This window comes from Stigmatopora argus, chromosome 2, assembly GCF_051989625.1.
Source record: "Stigmatopora argus isolate UIUO_Sarg chromosome 2, RoL_Sarg_1.0, whole genome shotgun sequence".
NCBI classification, from domain to species: domain Eukaryota; kingdom Metazoa; phylum Chordata; class Actinopteri; order Syngnathiformes; family Syngnathidae; genus Stigmatopora; species Stigmatopora argus.
Window position 1 is genome coordinate 6,543,386 of NC_135388.1, and position 17,945 is coordinate 6,561,330.

A 17,945-nucleotide genomic window follows, 5' to 3' on the forward strand; every position below is an offset into this window, starting at 1 on the left:
GAAGTGAGGGAGACCGGTCGGTAATTCAACGGGTCCTCTCGGTCTCCTTTCTTGTAGATAGGGCAGATGACGGCCCGTCTCCAGTCTTCGGGGACTTCACCTGATTGCAAGGACAGTGTGAAGAGATATGCGAGGGGAAGTGCTATGGTCGGAGCGAGTGCCTGGAGGACCCTCGGGTGAATACCATCCGGACCATGGCTTTTAGTGGCGTCCAGACACATCAAGGCTCGGTAGACTTCAGGAGGTGTAATGGCAACTGCAGGCATTGGGGGAACATCCCGAGCAAATGGGGGTGCTGGTCGCCCATCATCGGCTTTGTAAATGCCTGCGAACACCCTAGCAAAAAGAGAGCTTTGCCCCTCTGCATCCGTGACACCGACTCCATCAGCATCCCTGAGTTTAACCACTTGATTGTGCAGACGTTTGTTGGCTTGAACATGGGCGAAGAAGCGCTTGGGGTTTGCACGAGATGACTGCGCCAACCTCAGCTCATACTTGCTCCGCTCTTGCCTTTCAGTGAACACTGCCCTATTTCGTTGCTGCTTATAGACCTCATATGCAGCTGCCGTGCCTCGTTCCTGGAATTCGCGCCAAGCAACGTCTCTGAGAGTCCGTTCCCGCTTCACCTTTTGCGTCGCCCAGGGTTTGTGCTTCTGGTGCCGTGGCATCGACAATGGTACTGAGCGCTCAGTCACCCGGAGTATGGATTGTTTGAACAATGCCCACAGCTCGCCGACTGAAGAGATCTCCATGAAGGAAGCCCAGTCAACAGCCTCGGAAGCCTCCTCCAGTGCGTGATGATTCAGGGTAGCAAACCTTCTCTTCGGAAGCATCACGCTCTGTAAGGCCGGAATTGTTGCGTGCCAGTTGAACTTGAGCACCGCATGGTCAGACATGGAGAGCGGCGGGAGGATGATGAGAGACGATACCGACGACGGGTAGCACGTGAGTACCAGGTCCAGAAGAGACGGGCGTTGGTTACTGCGGAAGCGTGTCGGAGCTGCAACATGCTGTGTTAAAAAGCAGTTATCAACTGTGTCGAGGAGTGCCTGGTCGAACCGGTCGGCTGATGAGCAGACGACATCGCTCCAGTCTATTGATGGTGCGTTGAAGTCGCCAACAATAAGGCAGTCCTGGTGTGATGAGACCGAGCGAATTGCACTGATTACGTGGTTGTCGTCTTCGGCGGTAGCTTGCGGAGATCGGTAGACTCCCAAGATAGGCAGACAGACTCCGCCCACAGTTACATTGCATCGCACAACCTCAAAGAAGTCGGTCTGTTGAGCAGCGGGAGGGAGAGGACAAAGGGAGGGCTTTAGCTCGCCCTTAGCATAGATGATAACTCCACCACCACGTCTGTCTCGCCTGTCGCACCGGAAGGGGATGTAGCCCATCAGGTTTATCTCAGCGTCGTGCACTTCAGAGCTTAGCCAAGTTTCAGTAATGACGATCAAATCAGGCTTGAGTCCTGATACAATACTGAAGAGGTCACTGAACTTGGCGATCAAACTGCACGCGTTGGTGTAGATGATGACTAGGGGTGGACCACCGCCATCCCTTGTTCCCTCACCGTCACCCAGTTGTTTTGAGTCTCTGTGGTCACCTTCAGTGGCGGGTGGATATAGCTTGTCAGGGCTAGTTGGCCGTTGCGGATGCACAGACCTCTTTCGCCCTTCTGCCGCCTCGCTGCCAGCTCTGCTACAAGGTTGCGCCAACGAATGATCCCATTTACTTTGCTTTCCTTTGTACTTTGGCTTTGTTGTTCTGCGGCCTTTGCGACTGTACTGTCTAACTTGTAACTATGTGTTTTTTTCCTGTATCTGCATTCCTTCTTGCTACTGTCACAATGAAATTTCCCGAATACGGGATGAATAAAGTTATCCAATCCAATCCAATAATGAATAAATACCACGAATGCACACCACATATGCAGTTTTTTGTTTGTTCGCAATAGGTACATTGTAGTAGAAAGTAGGTTTAATTGTGCTTTGTATTAAAAAAAAAGTCAATCTTTCAAATCCAAGATTTCATTAAATCCTACAAAATGGATGTTTGTTTTTCTCGCGCAGGTATATCACGCAAACAAACTCATTTGAAATTCAACTTCTCTCCATGTGAGACATCACCTCAGGGAAGCAAAATGGGAGAGTAAAGCAACAAATAGACAATCTGGCAAAGCATTTACTCAGCAAATTGCTACAAGTCTCAGGTGACATATCAATCCTATTAGGTGGAGAAGACTTCTCCCAGGTGTGTAACTCTGCCTCGAAGCAAGCACCCGGAAATGCAAGTGTACACGACATGAGGGGGATGAAGTGGGGTCTATTTGGCAATCCTTCATTAGTTTGCCACAGAATTTGTTGATTAAACTAGAAGGTTAAAATGACAGGTTCGAACAGCGGGGTCTCTGCAAAGTAGCTATGTAGGCCATGTTTTATTTCTATCTCTTTGACATGAAATGAAATTGTATTAACCACAAAACAATTATGTTCCATCTTTTGTAATAAATGGGAATTTAATAAAGGCTAAAATGAATATTTTTTTAATACTCGCTGAACCGTGGTCTCGTTTCATTTAATGGATCATATTGGCTCAAAGTCGAATCCTTTTTGTGCCTGTTAATATCTTTATTTCCTGGCCTTTTTTGTTATAGTTTGGATGCTACCTTAACTGCTTGAAGTTAATTGTAGGTTATTCTGGCAAAAAGAAATGAAAAAAGGATCAAGAAAGTTTTAGTATGTTTAGCCTGGTTGCAACACCTGTTGTAATGTAATCAAAGTTAAGTGATGGCATGTGGAGAAGCAGCGTCTGCAAATAATGAAGTGCACAGACTTGCTAATAATGAGTCGGAGGGCTCCACCAGTGTGTGAAAGTGCTGAGGGGTGAAAATGAAGGCATGCCCCTAAGGACTCATTTGAGAGGAACAAGGTACTTAGAGAAACTCAGAGGCCAGCAACAACAAATATTAAAAATATACAATTATACATAATTATAACCTCAAAGTTGTGGGGGACGGAGTTTCCACCTGCCATATTGGACCAAGACTACTAACTAATACTACTAATATATACTACTATTTAATATACTAATATATACTACTATTTAATATACTAATATATACTACTATTTAATATAGTAATATATACTACTATTTAATATAGTAATATATACTACTATTTAATATACTAATATATACTACTATTTAATATACTAAAATATACTACTATTTAATATACTAATATATAGTATGTATTAGTATATTAAATAGTAGTATATATTATATACACTACTATTTAATATACTAATATATACTACTAATTCATATGAATATAAATATCAGGCTAATTTTAAAAAATGCACAAAGAAGGCAATCAAACTCATGTCAGGTCACTGGTACACAGGCACATAACCACACAACTTAATTTAAGAGTTATGTTACGCTCACTCAGAGTGCTCCCCCCTCCACCCCCCAAAAAAAAAAATCGTGAAGAATAAGGGCCCCAACGAATCAGGACCTCCACGCAAGCTGTGACCTAAATATTTCATATGTTGAAATATTCTTAAGTAGAGGAATCACTGTAATAACCTTTGATCACATTGTGCTATTATTTCATTTGGAAGAGGGAAGTGGTCAGAAAATTCCAGGTTGCATGTTTGCATTCCACATTAAAATTACACTTACACAATATATAGTGTGTACTCTGCATTTGTCATCCAGATGTGACATATATCGCTATTTGTCAGATGTTTTTATTTGTTCCCACTGTGACATTGTTTCCCCCAGTGTTGCCTTGACCTATTTGCTCTGCTCGCTGAAAAATCCAATATTTTTCGATACCCTCCCTGCCTCGCTCTCTGTAAATATATTTTTAAAATCCCATTTATATTTGTCTTTATTTTCCCTCTTGTCCATCTCTCATTCTTTCCCCCTCTCTCTCTATATCTCCCTCTCCGTCAGTGCAAATGGAACGCTTATAATGAAATTGATTATTTTAATACAGCCGGGTGGAGTCAAACACTCCAGCAAAAGATACTACTCATATTCCGCCATATTTATGAAGTACTGGAGTGAAGAGCTTCCATTTTTGAGTCGTGATGCTGTCAGAGCGGACATGTCAACGGACGACAAAACTGATTATGTGTGCAGTGACTGATGCTTCTCCGCAACATAAATCCAACCGTCACTCGATAGAGGCAAATATAAATCTCGGATCCTTTTACACATCATGTCCGAGTGGCTGTAGTCTTAAAATGGCTCTGTCTTTTCGATTTATGTTTATCTGATAGTTTGGCCATCTCATGTTGTAGTCCTACATCAAAATAGACAGTATTTTTTAAACTAGTCCAAGGTTCCCAAACCATAGGACTTTGGGATACTGCGCTCGAGGATATGAAATAAACATTTAGAATCATAAACTACTCTACATAAAACGATGATTAAAAATGCAGAGCTTAGTTCACCGGACATCAAAGAGATTTAAAAGCCCGTTGTCACCTAAGGATGTTTGGGTGTGTATATGTGGATGTGCAGGGTTGTATGAGTGTGTGAGAATGTGGCGGTAAAGTGAAAACAATAAATACCTTGAGGCCAAGCATATCAATAGTCTAATATAAAATTAAAATGTCAGTTTCTAAAAACAAATGCATCAAGTCAGCATACTTTCAGGAAATGCCTTTCAGCAAAAAAAAAAGATTGTTTCTTGCATTTTACCCCTAATTTGGCAGAGAAGTGTTGCTAAAGCTAATCAGTGAATTACTAATTGATGGATATGTACCCTAACAAGTCCTTACATTATAATGCAAGGGTGTTAGACTCGGGTTGGTTCGCGGGCCGCTTTAACGTCAACTCGATTTCATGTGGGCCGGACCATTTTAGATATATTTCGATTTAAAAAAATAAATGGATTAAATGAACTGGATTAAAGGCCCTGAATATTCAGTTTTTTTATAGATCTAAAACAATGTTTAGTTTATCTTTTTTTATATATTTTTAGATTTTACAAAATGATTTTTGAACTAAAAACAGAAAAAATGATTTAAAAAATTACAATTATTGATTTAAAAGGGGGAAAATCAGGAAATTTAATATACATCTATACTCTTCATTTTAATTTGATCCTAAAACAGAGTCAGCACTCGTGATTTACTTTCTCGGGCCGCACAAAATGATGCGGCGGGCCAGATTTGGCCCCCGGACCGCCACTTTGACACCTGTGTTATAATGGGTGAAAGAAATCACCAATCTAGAAATGCTTAGCATTGAACCACAGAACCAGGTAGTAATCCCACACACACAAAAAACAATCAACACTTATGATAGGATTAACCAACTAACCAATGGGTGATAGAACTGTCTAATTAGTAGTGAAGCTCCGGTGCCATTTGGTGGTGGTCCAAGCTTTGTTGGTTCAAATGACACGCTCCCCAAGAATGTACAATAACCCTGCCTCTGATATAGTTAGTGCTTTGCTGACCCTTGCTTAGTCCAACAGGGAATTGGTGCTTGCTAAGCACCCGTTTTAAGCCCCCGGAGCCAATGCTTGGTTTGTGGAAAAAGAAATGACCAGTCCTAACAGAAGCACTAGCTCAGAACGAGCACAAATGTCAGCTTGGTGGAAAGGGGCTTTGGAAAATAAAAGCGTGCAATGTATGAAAATCTGCCAGTGGACCTGCACAGGTAGATTATGTAAACTCACTGGGGAGATAAGAGTGTTGTGTAGTGATTAGGCAATTGGAGATCGCCTTCAACACTGATTGTTCGTGTTTCTGTTGAAGAGGGTTGATATTTCAATATTAAAGAGATGATAACAATGATGTGGTCGGTGAATTTGCTCTGCTGTGCTTTAGAGGGTTCAATGCAGTTCATATATTTATGAATTAAATATCCCGCACGAGTCCACAGAGTTTGCACCTGCCTGCACGGAGATTAAATTAATCAGATTCATACAAGACTAGTGGTCAAGCTTGCCCTAAAAATCAAGACCATTACGCCAATCATCTGCCAAAAATGGTCAACAAGGCATTTGTTTTTGCCAAATAGGTACAGTGAAGACTGAGAAACAGAAGCGCCCACAGTGCATTGGGATAGTACATGTAGACTTATGATCCTGAGGTTGTAAATGGAGATATTTAGGGAGGAAAAGGCGACATCTGGTCTCATGAAAAGAAAAAAGAAAAAACTTGAGGATTAGTGGCCCATGAAACAAAGACTACATGGCTTTATCACATGTTAGATAAAGGATAAAATAGGTTTCTATGGCCTTTGGGAATGCAGCACCCAATGGTCTGCTGTACAGAGAAGAAGATGTCACAGCAGCTACAAATGTCAGCAATACAACAGGGTACGAGCGATGGTAGTGTAGAGTCTCAGGGGAATAAAGACATGTCATTTAGAGAGCGGGGAGTTTTATTGCTCTGCTATATAAATCAATATAAAAAGTCCTGAATATGAGATAAAACAACAAGACAGGGTGCAGCATGAGCCACCAAATGAATTGAATTTAGTGTTTAACAATTTCATCTCTTACCTTGTTCCACTGCGAGGACGTAGATTCCGTTATCCATTTATATTTTGCAGCACATCGCATTGTGAAGCTCATCACATCCACTAATGCACACCCACGCATCTTGAAACATCTTACCTTTAAACAAAAAAAAAAACAGGGTGATCCATTTGCATGCTTGGTTCAAGTGCCGGTATGACTTTATCTCTAACCTGCTTTAAGAACAATTTAACCAGGTCTTGTACGTAAGAGTCGAATGAGAAAAATCCAGATGACAAAAACTTTTATGTTCCAGGTAAGCAACATGGTCGAGCGGCTATACATATTTTTTTGATACGTACATAAAGTACTAGTGCAAAATCATTCCATATTTTCAGGTCTTTTGTGTAAAGGTAGTCGTGACTGATCACACTACATGAAAAAAAATCAGATACTTTCACACGAGCAAATAAATCTGATTTCACCTGCAATGTGAATGTAGCCTTACTTGAACATTTTTTTCCAATACGTCAATCCCCTACACATCTATTAATTACGTTAATTATTGCATTGACTTAAGATCGCTGTGTTTGAAAATGTTATTTCTGGGTCTTGACTCTGATTGACGACTTGTAGCCGGAATTGAAAACCTGCCTATTTGCCATTTTCTTTTGAATGCATACCATGAATAAGTCATGCACTTTGGTGACAGTCCACACAAGCGTGGAAACTTTCACTCTCATACAAAATGCCACAGGATGCCTGATGGAGTGTTTGTGTGCATTAGAAATTTACAGCTTGGGTTAAGCCAATAGATAGAGATTGCATTCCTAAGCAGAATTTCACTAGCCTTATAAATAAATAAAATAAGACAAAAGTAAATGGAAAAGCTGACTCTTGTGTTCACTCCTATCTTGCACCCACCCACCATGTTATAAGAATAGCGTCATTTTCTAACACAAAGGGAAATGTTGTGATAAGAATAACTGTGTCCTTTGCACATTTATGATATAATCTCAAGATGATGCCCTTTTCTACTCTGCATTCACCGCCTCCGTGACTGGACTTGTCGTCGAAAGACGTTTGGTCCCCGGACGTTTGGTCCCCGGACGTTTGGTCCCCGGACGTTTGGTCCCCGGACGTTTGGTCGAACGGACGTTTGGTAGAGTCGGGTTCGCTCGCTGTCAAATTATGACAGAGTTTACTTTTCATATTTTGATATTAGATATTTAGATATTAAGCTCACTCTCTCTCTCTCTCATGATTATAATTTTGAGAGCTGGTTTCAACAGTAACAACCCGGCGACCAAACGTCCGTTCTACCAAACGTACGGTCGACCAAACGTCCGGGGACCAAACGTCCGGGGACCAAACGTCCGGGGACCAAACGTCTTTCGACGAAACGTCCGAGTACCATGCGCCTCAATATTGTTAGACAGACCTAAATCAAAATAAGTAATATAATTTACCTTTGTCGTGCTGGTGGTTTAAATGAATCACTTTGATGATTACGTGCGCTTGTGACATTTGCCCATGACCCGGACCGCAAAAATGTTCAATTGAATGTTCCCATGTATGCAAAGGGAGTCATTTTTCTCATTGCATCATATAGCTGTGGTTGTTGTTGGGGTGTGGAAAGGAATGTATGGAAACAGGGAGACTAATGAGCGTGTTTCGCTCCGCATGCTGTGGCTTCCACTTTACTGCTGATAAGTGAAGACATTAGGAGCTACTTTCTAAGAGTAATAAGCAGTTTGGGAAAGCACAGTGTATCCACAGACCCTATTCGAGCACGGTGACAATCCTATTAAGAAAACACTGTGCTGTTAGTGTGACGCAATTGGCTACAAGTAGCCTGGCCCATCTCCAGGCATGACTCAAGGTGACGGCACAGCCACAAAGGCACAGAGTTGCTGTCAAGATCAATATAGGCATATTGATGGCATAGGGCACACAGCCATTTGTTTAATGTGATGCTCTGTAATGGAACTACAGAGGAGGTTATAGAAACAGGGGGACGGTACGGTGTTTGTCTGGGAAACCAATTGCAGAGTGGCGAACAACATATCACGATAATATTCTCGTGCTGATAAACAAATGCTATTTGTTAAAGCAACAATCATGGTTATAATCATACGGTTTAAAATGACCGCAGTGTCCTGCCGCATAATAAAGCATGCATACTCGGTTAATTGAAGAATCCAAATTGGCTCTAGGTGGGACTCTGAGTGGTTGCTAATATGTCGCTTGCGGCCTAGTAGCAAAAATGAAGAGGAATAAACTCCAGATCATCTGCAACTGAGTATGTTGAAGACAAGCACAATAGATCAGTAATAGTTGGACAGCATAGAATGCTATAAATGTTTGAAAGAGGAAACATCCTATTTACTTCTATACAAGTAGTTGGGTCCCTGTAGTGCTTGCCAAGTCATCAAGTGTGAAATTTAACAACCAAGTAAGCATCTGCCTGTTCTCCAAATGCGTCTGCAATCATATCATTCCGAAATATGTGCAATTGGGCCACTATAGTCAAGTGTTTGCGTTGATTTTCTGTAGCCAATCCAACTTTGCGTTTATTCAAGATGCTAAGATGCTTGTTGGGGATGCGGGAGCACGGAGAGGGACAGGAACAGGCGGAATAAGCTGGTCAGGAGGGCCAGCTATGTTCTGGGCTGTCCTTTAGTCTCCGTGGAGGAAGTGGGAGAGCGCAGGATGCTGACCAGGATGATGTCCATCATGGACAGCATTTCCCACCCCTTGCATGAGTCTGTGGAGTCCCTCCGAAGCTCTTTCAGCGATAGACTGCTGCACACTCATTGCAGGAAGGAGCGCTTCCGCAGATCCTTCCTCCCAATAGCTGTCAGGCACTTTAACAAAACAAATGGCTGAGTGTTAAGACCTACCGTATGCATGCATGTACATCTATGTGTATGATTGTATATATGTTATATATGTATGTGTATGTATGTATGTATATATGTGCTTATATATGTATGTGTATGTATATATGTGCTTATATATGTGTATGTACACGTGTGTATATGTATATGTATATATATATATATATATACACACACACACACACACACACACACGTGTACATACACATATATAAGCACATATATATATTTCAGCAACACGCTTATTTATATATTTATTCATGTATCTATTTATTTATTAACTTACTTATTACCTATCTATTTATGTCTAAAATGCCTTTCCTATTTCTGCATCCTCACCCTCTTGCTACTGTGACAATGAATTTTCCCGAATACGGGATGAATAAAGTTATCCAATCCAATCCAAAAAATAGCTCAAATGGGAGTTGGATTGGTTATGTGGCTATCCTAAAGTTCATCATGTGCAATCACTCACTATTGTTCATTAAAGGAATATTTTTACCCAGTTTCGAAATCCTCCATGGCAGATCAAAAACAATAGAAATCCGAGAATATGCGCACACAAAAAATCAATTATGTGTGTTTATTTTTTAATGAAAATAATAAGGGCAAGGATATTGCGGATGAGGATAAGCGCTATTGAAACTAGATGTTTGTATGTACAAATAAATGCGTCTCCAAGGGAAGACCTACACTTTTGAGGGAAATACTTGAACAAGATGGAGTGTGTTTTGTTACCAAGTTGCACTGCAGTTGTTGGCTGTATCAATTTGGAAAAGAGAGTTGCTGATTTTACAGATGCCAACTTGAAATAAATCTGTCATACATGAATTATATTTTACACCAATCAACACTGACGAGGATGCTGGCGATCAAGCAGTCAATGTTGCTAATCTGCGTGAAGCGGGGAAAAGATAAGTGAATCTGCTAACGATGATTATCGCAATAAACACAGTGACAACATAATGATGATGGTAAGTAAAATGGCCCAGTTTTCTCTCATCTGTGACTTTATCTCGCATGTTCTCTAATTAAATTTACAGTGTTTCAAAACTATGGAGGTGAAGCAGACAAGATACTAATCGATTTCAAGAAGAAAAAAAGTGGAAACAGCGATAAAAAAATAAAAAAAGAAGAGCTGGTGTGTCATTTTCAGTTATCAACGCAAGACACATCTGCAAATAAAGACAATCAATTTGACACAATGTTGAGTAGGAGATGAAAGCGATCTGAAAACTTATTCAAAGTTGATTTTTTTTCCCTCCTCCAAAAAAATAATCCCCTTCAGAGGCTTTCAGCGAGGCGAAGGAACATTGCTGAAACTTGCATCATGTTTTATTTTCTTACTCCAATTGGTCTGCAAAAATATTTTGGGAGTTAAAAAAAAAAGGGACGAATAAAAAACACACAAAAACACAATGACCGGCTGAACTCACTGTTTTTGAAATGGAGTGTTTTCCATCTTGATACATTTCCCGCACTGTGTTATATTAGTCTGATATCCCGTTGAGAAAAAAAAAAGAAAAAGAGAGAATGGTATTACAGGTCAGTTCTTGCCTAATGAAATGAATTATAGTTCATATCTGGGGAACTAAGCTTGTGTTCTCTTTAGTATTCAATTCTTGCACTCTCACTTTTATCTTTTAATGCAACCATTCATCTCATTGTCTAACGCAGTGGGGTGCAGGAGGGGAAAAAAAGTATAAGAGCATCCTATTTCCTCAGAATCCTGAATAAATCATCGAATTCAGCCAGAATCCTTCATCGTGCTGTCCGCTGATGTATTGTGAACTTGTTGGTCAAAAAACATTATCTTTTTGTCCTCAAGCTATATTTATACATAGGCTTACATACAAAGACAAAAATAAGAAAGCTTGCAATATTACACTGTATGAAAGTAATAGATCTTATGATGAAAGAAAAGCTATTAGCACGAGTAAAGTTTTGGAGAAAGTTGTTTGCAACGGTAGTAAATTAGGCGGTTCCAGGTGAAAGGTGTATACAATTGCCAATTATTTGCATCACTGAGTAGGGTTAGTTATTTTACATTACCTTTAAACTGCAGTGCATTTCTTTCAACTGTTCGTTTTTAAACTGCTTGAAGGAGAAAGTGTTTTTTTTAGTAGAAGGGTGACTCACACTTTGTACGAAGAAGTAGACCCACTAAACAAATTGGCCTGATTTTCACCGAGTGAAATTTTCACTTGGATATCACCTTCCATCTTAGTCATGGAGGTATTTACTTGCAAATCAAATGGATATCATTCATGAGAATAAATTTAACTGTTTTCCAAGTCTCACCAATAACTTTTGCCATTATGAAAGTCTCTTAAGCAGTCAATGCGGTCACATTGTTTTTTCCATCTTGTGCAGATGAGATGATGCAAATATTTCCGATTGCACAGATTATCACTGTCATCATTGTTAGAGTTTACAATTTGACCAAAAAGGATTTTAGGCAAAGACCCCTTGAGATCCACAACCCCCAGAAATACAATTTATTGAGTGGCTTGTTGGTTTAAAAGAATTTAAAACAACATTTTCAAATGAGCGGATTCATTCCAGTAGTATCAAATTACGCATTCAATAGTCACATTAGGGGCAATGATATAGAACATTTTACAAAAAATGCTATTGACACTGACTGTTATGTCCGAAATCCTAAAACCAAAATCATTTTTGAGCAGTGGCGGTCCGTGCATTTTCTGGTGACGTCTTCAGCAAAAACTCTTTGGCTATAAAACCTCTACTGAAGCTACAGCTGCGACTCATAAAAAATAATCAATAATAACCTCATACAATTGAAATATTATTTAGGAATATAGCCATATTTTACTCAACAAAAATCCTTTTTATCTGTGCACAATATCTATCCTCCTTTCTTTCCTCCTTCTTTTTTATGGCCATCGAAGCTAATGCTAAAAGTCGAGCCTGTCCTGTCGTATTTCTGGCATACGTTTTTATTTGATTTAGTGCTGCAAATGTTCGTTCCCGGTTGTAACAGGCTTGTTTCCTTTGGAGTTGTGCGACCCTTCTTAATGATGTCCAGCTTTTTTTCTTGAAAAGTCCGTCTTGATAATGGCTTTGACAGTAAATCGGCAAACAAATCCATTTCTTCTCATCCTTCAGTCGTTGCGGGTTGACAAAACCGCTATTAAATCAACACGACAATATATTTGCTTGTGCAGCTCGCTACAGATACAGCTTGCTAGCTCTGGCTAGTCCACTATCACTAGCCAATAATAGTTGGTGAAAGCGATGACGTATCCCTACGCCTGCGACAAGGCAGTGACGTATCCTTACGCCTGCGAGAAGGCCTTGGTGTCACCAATTCGAATTCTGATTGGTTAAAGCAACAGTCTTAGACGCTTGTTCAATGCAGCAAAGCCTGCAGAACTGATTGTGAAGGCCTTAAGGCAGATTTCTGACCCTGGCAACATATACTGGCTGAAATGTGATTGGTTAAATGCTTCAACTTGAAAACACACATCTGGAAGCAGTGCAACCAGCGGGAAAAGCAATGAAAGGAAGCTAACAGACAATTTGGAATTATTTAATAAGTATTCATGGATATAATATAATCAGTCTGTGATTCAGATATTTCTTAGGGCAGCAAAGAAGGCCTTGAAGGCCCTGACGGCACACCACTGTGTTTGAGTGAGTGTTTTGGCTTTAACGGAGTGTTGGAGATGAGAATCTAATGAACAAGTTTTGGGTGTAGATTTTGCTGGCGACCAGCCAAGGGTTAATGTCCAAAGTCAAAGGGGAAAAGCTCTTGCTCACTTGGTATATTTGCGCATCATAAACAAAAAGTCAGCATTATTATGACCTCACTAGTGCCGAGCATTGGCTAGTCCCAAAACACTAGCTGAAATATTCATTAGTATATTTTTCATGAATTATATTTGATGATAATTCATAATAAAAAAATCTGAAGCATGAGCCCTTCAGGGAATGAAAGTGATTATATTTATTATTTTTGCTTCCTTCAGACATAACACTGTGTGCGTGTGCGCGTTTTGAAAGAATATAATCAAGGAATGACTTATTGGTCATAAAATTGGATCTAGAGACATGTTTATGGCTTTATCATATATTTATGTCATTATTATTTTTTAGGGTAAACCAGGATATGAGACTTGCAAATAATTAAAAAGTTGGAGCGTAAAACAAATCCCTCATTCTGATAATTACTTTTTGCAATATCATATATCAAAAATACTTTTATGTAGCTAACCATACATTCAAACTTTTTATGTATGACTTTTCTCGAAAATTAATACATCAAGTCATGTTGGGTGTTGTATATTTTTATTGTTTACAGGAAGTATCTGGTCTTGTATTTAAATTTGGTTTGTTGGTGTTAGAGCGCTAAGTCTGAAAATTTTTATTTACTTTTGGAAATTGAAAATGGAATCAATCATTTTAGGCACAGGTGTGCATTCTTTGAACAACTATTGTTAAATCATTGTGCTTTAAAGGTTACTATTGATCCTTTAGTCCAAACAATGTCTGTGTTATTCCACTTATAATTTGTGTAAATGTCATTATTACACATTGACTAAATAATTTGTTTTTCCACATACGCATCGGCTCTATAAGCCAACTTATTTTACACTCAACCCTCATATTTGGGGGTATAGAGTGACATTCATTTCATGTTTATAGCACAGGATTATGCTGTGAAAGTTAGGTTTACTTTCAGTTCAAAACTCATCAATTAACAGGGCTAAAGATAAGAGCTGAATGTATTTGTCATTTCTTTTGCAGTCTCTCTGTACATATTTTGATTGGTAGAGGGGCATTTTCCTACGACTGGTTGGCAACCTATTCAGGGTATACCCCGCTTCCGTCTCAGAGTTAGCTCTGATAGGTTTCCCCATGAATCCCAAAAGGCTTAGCGGTATATAAAATGGATAGATTGGGACGTGCACTTGGCCTGAAGAGTAAATCCCATCACATGGAGTGGCCAAATCTGACGGTCACCCACCGAGACAAAGCAGAAGGATTTGTTCCAGACAAAAGAGTCATTTACGATTTGAGGCAGAGCATCACACTAAAAGTGAAGATTGTCTCATCATTATAGTGTTAATGTCTGAAATGTTACAGTGGCATGATCCTCTAAATCAGAGATGTCCAAACTAATCCACAAAAGGGTCGCCGCGGGTGTAGGTTCTTGTTTCATCTGATCCAGCATGGACAGTTTAACCAGTGAGGTTTAAATTTGAAACAAACAGCGTCAGACTTCAATCAACTGATTACACTTCCAAGACAGCAGATTGGGAAAAACGTCTCCTTTTCATCAACTGGAATGAAAACCTGCACCCACTGCGGCACTTGAGGACCAGTTTTGCCATCAGTTGATTGCAGTCAGGTGCTGCTTGTTTCGACAGTAACCTTAATGGTTGGATCAGTTGGAACAAACCCTTGTGAGGATAAGCAGCTAAAAACTAAATGAACGATCATCCATCCTGCTGAGTAATTGGGACGGGCATCCTTTCTCAAACCTTTTTGAGGTCGCACTTTTCCTTTAAAAGAGGAAAACAATCTTAGCAACAACGCGAGTGTGCTTCAGTCAGCCATTTGCCAATCCTCAGGGGCATAGTGACTAGCAACTTGCACCATAAGAGTAGATGTAGTTTAATTAAACATTGCGAGCAATGTCACGGACCACAGGGGCCGCTGCCACTGCTGGCTTAGAATCAGTACTTTCTTCAGTAAACCTAATTTAAGGATGGTGTTCCAGAATGCAGCAGCAAAATAATACGGAGAACTACTGTTGTTATGGTTACAGGAAGATTTGTGGCTAGAAAATTTGAGTTCTATATTCAAGTATAAACAAATGCATGAGATTAACTATTTCACCAAGCACAATGTGAATTCATTTCTCAAGTTCAGCATGTGGGTTTTACTGTCTTTAAAAAGACAAAGAGCTAAGCATAAATCCAAGTCTGGTATAGCCAAGTATATATATTGGACAAAACGATTATTGATTAGTTCATCAGGACAATGTGATAGTTTAAGTTTGGTTGCTACTGTCACAATGAAATTTCCCGAATACGGGATGAATAAAGTTATCCAATCCAATCCAATATTAATTACTGTATTTCCTGGTGTGTTTTGTTGCCCCGTATTTTTAATCTTATCTCTAGTTGTCTGCCCTTATGTTGTCTCCTCAGGCCTCCCCTTGTGTTAACTGCTTTCGCCCAAAAGTCCCAAAACAAAAAGGCAGAGGAGGCCTGGTCACGGCAGGGAGATTCTTGTAAAGTCCATTATCAGAGATCATTAGAGCCAACTCAGCCAAGCAGAAAATGGGATGTTCGGCTTGTTTTAGTCAGGTTTAAAGGGACGATTGCTTTTTGCATCAAGAAGTTCCAAAAACTCAATGACTTCATCATAAGTTAAATCATCTGTTCCAAGAAAGAGTTCAACCAGATTTCTCACACAAGTGCTTAAAGCAGAAAAAATGTTTTATATTTGTCAGTCTGTTAACATTATAAACCTCATGTTCTGAAGTGATGTAATATATTTGAGAGTCTTACACCTCCAATTTTTATCTAGCAAAACAGACTAAAAACAAACAAAAAAATCATGGTATGTGATGTTGTGTAGAATTTTAAGAGTAAAAACAATATATTTTAGTTTAGAATATTGCTGAAAAGTGGAGGAAATAATGTACTATGACTAGCTTGATTTCTAGTAGGTGCCGTACACCGCACAGTATACCATTGTGAAGCATTTTAATCAATGCCATTGGCTAGAAATTAAGTATTTGATGATTGACCATTATTTCTCCAACCAGTTTTACTCCCTAATAAAAAAAGTGTCATTCATCAAGTGATTCTCACTCACTACCAATGTAAAGCTGACACTGGGACGGCCGATACAAATGCCCGCATGTTGACTTCATTGTAACATGATAAATAGCACGTAGATTAAGGAGCACAATTCTACGTCTCTAATATGACTAGAGGTCTCGTTTGGAGATATGGCTAATCTTTACACGGCTCTCCATCTCCATCACAGCGCCACTTCTGAAGCCCGAGGGAGACGCCCAAGTGCACCTCCCCGACCCTTCTTCCTCTAGTGACATCCCCATTAGAGCAATCCTGCTGATAAATGCATTGCAGATTACAAAAAAAGAGTGGGCGCTTTCATTTCAACATGCTTCTTCTTAGGCTGCACTCAAAGATTGGCCGAGCCTTTAAATCAAAACCGCCGCTCTTTCATACGGTGAAACCGTCACTCGCTTACTATGAATTATGCATTGGGTTAATCAAGGTCTCTCAAGGGAAGGCCCATTGATTGATGTCTTGGATGCAGCTTGCTTTAAACTTAAAACATGAAGGTAAGAAGCCAAAACTATGACTCATTTACCTGTTTTAGTTGACATTGCCTGATTCTAACAGCAATTTCATTGATAGGACTCTCGGTCTCTACTGATCATGTTTTGTTAAGAAGGGACTAATTGGGCTCTTTTGTGAAATAGAATGCTTCCAGTTTCACCAAGCACAATTAAATTCTACGGAGACATCTGGCATGAGTGAATACACGTCTTGGCGGCCTACCGTCTAAAAAGTTGCCTATTTTGGTTAGAATCAACCAGCATGGCAATTTCCATGGCGAAAAAAAGGAGGCAACATCCAAGTCACAAGTCATGTGTACTTCCAACGATCCAATTTTCTACAATCTACATTTACAATTATTACTATAAAACTAAAGGTAAGGCCTACAGTGACTCTAAGATACTGCTGTTGTTTAATATACACAAATGTATGTATACTGTAACAGAGTAGGAACATTTAGAACAATTACGGCTTCAAATGGACCAAATGAAGTTTACGTAAAAATGCAAAAATATATGTCACAGTATTTTATTGAACTTTTAACTAAACAACATGAGTCAGTCAGGAAAATAGGAAGGAAGTGACAATTTAGAAAAATAACTAAGACTCAAAAAGGAGCTATTTTCAGAAGAAGCATCTAATCTCAAGTGAAATACGATCCTACCAAATTTGAAGAAAATTGAAAAGGCCAAATGTGGCTACAATTGGCAAAAGTAAAATATCATAGAAGCTAAAGAAAGTTGTCATGTTTATTCAAAACGCATGTGTTCAGTCTGTTTGTCAACCTCAGCCATTCTGCATTTGATCATTCATTGCTTGGGACTATTTGCTCTATGCAACCGCTACACAAACACTCATGAACATAGTGACAAAAACATTCAGACGTAAAGCATGATTGTGTCGAGATTACAAAGCTGATAATAGACCTTCGGCTCATTGCACTCATACATCCACACTCAAACAAGGCGGGCATCCAAATGCAATGCAATGCAATATCGATGCAAATTTCCGTACACGCAACAACACTTTTTTTTCCTGTCATTGGGAAAACTATTAGGACACCTCTAGGTTAGAGTTCTATGGTGATTTTTTTGTTGCATTGACAACTAGATGCAGGAACTTTCCTGTGTTTTGCTGACTTCTGTGACATCTTGTCCTTTTGCCTCATACAGCCACCGCGATGCTTCTTTCGATAGCAGGACACAATGGGAGTGCAT

General features: G+C 39.6%; 1 protein-coding gene across 2 annotated transcripts in view; it reads right to left on the reverse strand.

Moving 5' to 3' along the window:
• The window catches only part of insyn1 (inhibitory synaptic factor 1), a 144,533-nt gene that overhangs the window by 93,704 nt on the left and 32,884 nt on the right, over nt 1–17,945 (reverse strand). For both annotated transcript variants that reach the window (XM_077594952.1, XM_077594950.1), the window contains exon 3: nt 6,528–6,641. The gene's annotated coding sequence lies outside the window, so the exon portion shown is untranslated. The remainder of the gene's footprint in view (nt 1–6,527; nt 6,642–17,945) is intronic.